General features: G+C 43.0%; 1 non-coding gene across 1 annotated transcript; it reads left to right on the top strand.

Annotated features, from left to right (window-relative positions):
• Positions 1-2,156: 2,156 nt before the first annotated feature.
• LOC114810997 lies at positions 2,157-2,294 on the top strand. Its single transcript, XR_003758682.1, has one exon. It is a non-coding gene; the product is annotated as a small nucleolar RNA SNORA7 (small nucleolar RNA).
• Positions 2,295-5,598: the final 3,304 nt, after the last annotated feature.

Below are 5,598 nucleotides of genomic sequence, written 5' to 3'. Positions count from 1 at the left end.
GAATGAATGAATGAATGAAAGGTTTCTGCCCACTTTCATTTAGGCCTGTAAGGGAAGCAGAACTGTGAGCAAAGAAAGGTGAAGTTAAATCTTATTTCTACATCTTCCTTTCTACAGTCTACATTTCCTGAAATTGTGAAGAACTCTATCCATCCAAAGGTTCTGTAAATGGGAGTCTATTGACTGATTGATTAGTTTTATTCTTGCCAAACGTTGCATTAAAGCAAAATGGTCAACTGGTGATTCTCCCAAAACACTGGAGCAAGCCTATCATCCGAGCAAGCTCATATTGCATCGTTGTTCCCTTAACTCTTGAACAATGCTCCAGGCAAAAGGCATAGTGAAAACATATGGCTAAAGGGCATGTACTTCATGGAAAACTTTGGAATGGGAATTTCTGGGAAGTATATATCGTGGTCAATAGGAACTAGTTAGAGCCCACCCTATCCCATTGAGTCAGATAGAGCTTTTACAATCCAAGACAGGATATTTCTATTCTCCCTCCTTCTTTGCTGCCCTCTTTCCATTGTGCTACTTTGCCTCCTCCCCAGACTGTGAGCTCTCTGTAGGTAGGGAATATCACTGTTTATTGTTGTACTTTCCCAAGTGCTTAGTACAGTGCTCTGCACACAGTAAGCACTCGATAAATATGATTGAATGAATGAGAATGAATGTTTTGTGACTACTTAAGCCTGGGCTTGTACACTCAGGCCAAAGAAACTTTGTTTGATTACTCTAACTTTTAACCACTGGGAGAATTTAAGAATCAGTAATTTGGCTGAGCAGCTTTGTAGTGGGATTGTGGGTTTTGGTTAAAGTGTTGTTTAATTGTTCCATTGAGATCAGGACCCTGGTGGGTAATGACTACAGGAAGTCTACTGCTGTGATTTGGATTGTATTTAGTATGTCTCTCTCTCTCCCCATCATAATTCTACTATCTCTGACTTTCATGTGTCATTTGAAAGCATTAAAGATTGACCATAAATCTTTCTATGCCCCCCTTCTGCCATTATTAATGGTCAAAAGTCTCACAAAACAACTCATGATTTTAGCAATTGTTCTGTGACATGGAATCAGTGGTATTTATTAAGTCCTTAATGTATGCAGAGCACTGTACTAAGGCTGTAGGATAGTTGAATAGAGAAAAAAGATGCCAGTCCTCAAGGCGCTTAAACTATAATGGGAAAGACTCTCCCCTACTTCGAAGCCTTATTGAAGGCACATCTCCTTCCAGGGGCCTTCCCAGACTAAGCCCCACTTTTCCTCATCTCCCACTCCCTTCTGCATCTTCCTGACTTGCTTCCTTTGCTTTTCCCCTCTCCCAGCCCCACAGCACTTATGTACATATCTGTAATTTTATTTTATTTGTATTGATGTCTGACTTCCCCCTTCTAGACTGTAGGCTTATTGTGAGCAGGGAATGTGACCTTTTATTGTTGTAATGTACTCTCCCAAGCACTTAGTACAATGATCTGCACACAGTAAGTGCTCAATAAATACGATTGAATGAATGAACATAAATTACAGACAGAGAAAACATTATCATTTTTTCACACCACAACTCTCTTATCTGGTGAATTCCACCGATTTGAGTAAGTAAACTGCCTCATAGCATCTCCATTCATTGTCTAAGTGGTCTGAAGTGTTGTTAGACAGCAGCCTAGCAAAAAGGAGGCAGAGACAGGGTAGAGGGAAGTGGGACATTCTCCTGAGCTCTGTTCCAACCCCTTCCCAAAGAGGTCTCTCTGTTCCCTTCCACTGACAAAACACTTCCTCTAGCTCCTGGAGGGGTAGAGACCTCAGGGGCTGGAGGATATAAATGGAAGTTCCTTGTGTGGACACAACCCCTCCTAAAGAGCCAGGAACAAGCTGTTTCAGTTTTTCCTGCACCTCCTCTCTATCTTGGGAGGCAGCTATAGGATCGACCCTAAGCCCCAAGAAGCCAGGAGGTGGCATTCAAATAATAATAATAATGATAATGGTATTTGATAAGTGCTTACTATGTACCAGGCACTGTACTAAGCCCTGGGGTGGATACAAGCAAGTATCAGTTTAGTTTAGATCAGTTTAGACAGAGTCCTGTTAGACAGAGTCCCTGTCCCACGAAGGGCTCACAGTCTTGATTCCCATTTTACAGATGAGGTAACTGAAGCACTCCCCTCTCAGGGTCACACCTGGAGAGTTTCCAGTACTCTACCAGTCTCGGCTACAGGAGGGAGGGTCATGCAGAGGCCTGCCCATTCCATTCCTAGTTTGGGCAGTGGGTGATGAGTGGAAGGCAATCTGCTACAAGTCAAAACTCATCCATGCTGGGCAGCAGCGGCATGGGAGACAGTCGAGGGTGGTGACTCGAGTTTACTGTGCGGAAGGTGGCAGTGGTAAACCACTTCCCTACTTCTACCAAGGAAACTCTATGGATCCACTTCCAGAACGATTGCAGATGGAGAGCAGGGCATTCTGGGAGAGATGTGTCTGTGGTGTCGCTAAGGGTCGGAAACGACTCCACGGCATAAGACAAAAACACTGTATTAAGTGCTTGGGAAACTGCAATAAAGTTGGTAGACCCAATCCCTGCCCACAAGGACCTTACAGTCTAGAGGGCGTGACAGATTAAATTAAATTATTAATAAGAGAAATGGTATTCATATAGTACTTGTGTAGAGCACTGTACTCTCTGTTCTGTATTCACTTCATCATCCAATATTGACACTTCTTCCTTCCAACAGCTCCATGATCAACCCCTTCCTCTCCAAACTACTATCAGCACTTGTAATAACCCATCTTTAGTACTGCATGAGTCTCCTTGCTGAACTCCCAACTTCCAGTCACCCCCAACCCCCAAACTAACCCCTGTCCAACTATTGATTCCTTACTTTGCTGTCAGAATGGTATTTCTGAAAGATCACTCTATCCAAACCTCCCCACTCCTCAAAAACCTCCAGTGGATGATAATTTCTTTCAGCATGAAGCAGAAACTCCTGACCAGTGACTTCAAGGCAGTCAATCAGCTATCTCCCCAGTATTTTTCCACATTCCTCTACCACAACACCCCCAGTTTGCATGCTTTACTCTTCTTCTGATGCCCTCTGTACCTTGATCTCATCTATCCCACAGCTGACCCCAGTCCTCATCCTCCCTCTACCCTGAAACTCCCTTCCCCTTCATATCTGACATACTACCACCACTTCTTATCTTCAAAGTCCTCCTAAAATCAAATCTCTTCCAGAAGCCTTTCCCTGATTATGCCCTCACTTCCCCTCCTCCCCTCACTTCTGTTCTCTCTTCTGCATCACCTTTTCACTTGGATTTGTGTCCCTTAAACATGTGACATTCACCTCCATTCCCCCACCTCCAACCCTACAGCACTCATGTGTATATCTTTATACTTTGTCATTTCCCATAACTGTAATTTATTTTCTTGTCTGTATCCCTCTCTAGCCTGTAAGCTCTTTGAGAGCTCTTTGAGAGCAGGGTGCATGTCTGCCAATTACATTGTAATGTACTCTTCCAAATGTTTACTATAGTGCTCTGTACACAGTAAGCACTCAATAAATACCACTGATTTTTTTGATTAATTGATTCTCAAGAAACCCACTCACCATACCTCATTCTTATGTGTTTCGCCCTCAGCCTCTTCCTTACACCCTCCCTTCCGTCTTGAACTGACTCTTCCTTCACATCCTCTTTGTGGGCTTTCTGAAATCACATCTCCTCCAGGAGGTCTTCCCTGATTAATCTCATGACCTCACACTATTTCATCCCCTCCTGCCACTTCACTCTTTCCACCTCATCTAAGCATGTGGGTACTCACACCTTACTACTGGGTGTGTGTTTGTGCTTGTATATCTTTATTCCTGAGTTTATTTACTGAAAGTAAGTTTACTACTGAAATTTATTTTAGGTATCTTATCTTATTATCTCTTTGAGGCTAAGGATCATGCATACTCTACTGTACTTTCCCAACTGCTTAATGTAGTGCTCTGCACAGAATTCTAAATAATTACTACACATCAAGTAATTGATATTGCACAGGCCTCTGCTTCTACCAATATCTCTTCCCTCATTCCCATCCTCTCTCCATGTTCAATCTCTTCAACCTGATCATGTTCACTTAGTTTGTCTTCTCTGTTTCCTACTCCAGTCTTTGGATCTTCCAGGCTGCTCAAAGACTGCATCAGGTTCAACCAAGTTACTTTCCATGGCTCCTTCAAATCCTTCCACCAGCCTATTCGTTCTGCAAAATGTTTGCTAAAGCAGCCAAGGGTGAGATCTACAGTAGGGAAAGAAGAGAAAGAATACAAGCAGAAGCCTAAGGAAGATTCACTGGTAGAAAGACATTCAGGGTAGGGCCTGGGTATCTGTGTGTGTGTGTGTGTGTGTGTGTGTTCACTTCATGGGGGTTGAAGGCAGTGATCACCCCCACACTTTTGTGAGTGGGTCCTCTACCTCGCTTACCCCAGGTCGCTGATCAGATCTCAGTTTTCAACTGAGGCCAAATCATTCCCAAATTTTTGACCAGTTCTTTGAAGCTGACCTCACCTCTCAACTCCCTAAAATCCCTGCCCTGTTTTTGTCCCCATACTCAAGGTGAAAAGTTGAGACCTGTGTCTCTGGATCAGGTGTATTAACAAGTAAAGTGACCAAAATGCCCATATTGGTCCATTTGAAATTAGGAGCAGGGTTTAACTCAGGCAGGAGCTTAGAGCTTCAATTTCTGTTACTGTTAAATCCAGATATTGCAAAGGAGAAGAAGGAACTGAGATGTGTGTTCGAGACTGGCATGGCAGGGAGCCCTGAATTTTTCCAATGAAGCCCTGATTAGGAGAATGAGAAATTGCTATAAGTAAAAAGAATCCAGTTTCAGGACAAATTGAAATTGAACTCAGGAGGGGGATAGCCCTCCTGTGGCATATTTGCAAGATGTGTTTTCAGGATTGGCCATTATCCCTCCAAAGGTACAGTTCCACACTTCATGAGTCTCTCATCACACATGGGTAATCATTACAGATGCCAAAACACAGTTCTTTCAGCGGTAAGAGGGAGAGGTTGGTATTGGCAGTAATTGAGAAGGAGGGTCCCTTTTTAAAAGCAGTATCGCAAGCAATAGCCATAATCACACACATCCACCTGCTCATGAAGGCTTCAGAATCTATGGAGAAATGGGAGCCTCTTGGCAGCTTTAAAGCACCAAAGCAGAGGGCAGCTGTTGTCAACCAGGGTGTTTTGGGTTTTTTTAAAACAGAAATATTGTGGGAAGAGCTCAAGATTGTAAATGCCACGGCTGGAAAAATAATCACGGCAGTAGGAAGCCAGATTTGCTATGATTTCTACATTGGAGCTTTTTGACTCCATCCTGTGTCGTGACCCATAAATACCCAAGGATGAAGTCATTCTTCAGTCATCGCTGTAAAAATCAGCAGAATAGCTGGGAAGTGTGTAGTGCAGTCAGATTATAAACTGAAACTGTGGCATCCCTGAGGGGAAGTTAAACCTGGGCTGTTTTAGGGGAAAGGTGGGTTCATTTATTTGTTTTGCAAACAAATAAAAGTGAGTTTTCAAATTTATAACATTTGTCTTTAAAAACATTAACCCAGCAAC

The sequence above is a fragment of the Ornithorhynchus anatinus genome, chromosome 3 (assembly GCF_004115215.2).
Source record: "Ornithorhynchus anatinus isolate Pmale09 chromosome 3, mOrnAna1.pri.v4, whole genome shotgun sequence".
Taxonomy (NCBI): Eukaryota; Metazoa; Chordata; class Mammalia; order Monotremata; family Ornithorhynchidae; genus Ornithorhynchus; species Ornithorhynchus anatinus.
Note: the sequence above shows the minus strand (reverse complement) of the source record. Positions and strands in the feature narration are given on the sequence as shown.